The sequence below is a fragment of the Penaeus monodon genome, chromosome 21, assembly GCF_015228065.2.
Source record: "Penaeus monodon isolate SGIC_2016 chromosome 21, NSTDA_Pmon_1, whole genome shotgun sequence".
NCBI classification, from domain to species: Eukaryota; Metazoa; Arthropoda; class Malacostraca; order Decapoda; family Penaeidae; genus Penaeus; species Penaeus monodon.
Window position 1 is genome coordinate 24,976,269 of NC_051406.1, and position 367 is coordinate 24,976,635.

Sequence of the window (367 nt, forward strand, 5' to 3'; positions counted from 1 at the left end):
CCCATAAAGGGCCCATTGGTGTATTTTTTTATATCCATTTGCCCTCCATTATCATTATACAAGTGTTTTTATCCATCTGGAAAATAACTAAGGAATAATATCAGTATTAAGAAGAGTAGGGTGATTTTTTTACCCAGAAGATTATTGCATAGAAGGATTATTCATTTATGCTAATTTCTTTGTGAACCTAATCTTTTGTTGCAAAGTGAAAGTCCCCATTTGATTTCTAGACATTCACTTGCTCACACATTTGCAAATCCCAGATTAGTGAAGTTGAAAAAAATAAGGATAAAATTATATCAATAGATATTTTCACTTAATAATGTGTGGATCTTTAATATTCTATAGAGACACAGCCTTGAGCAAC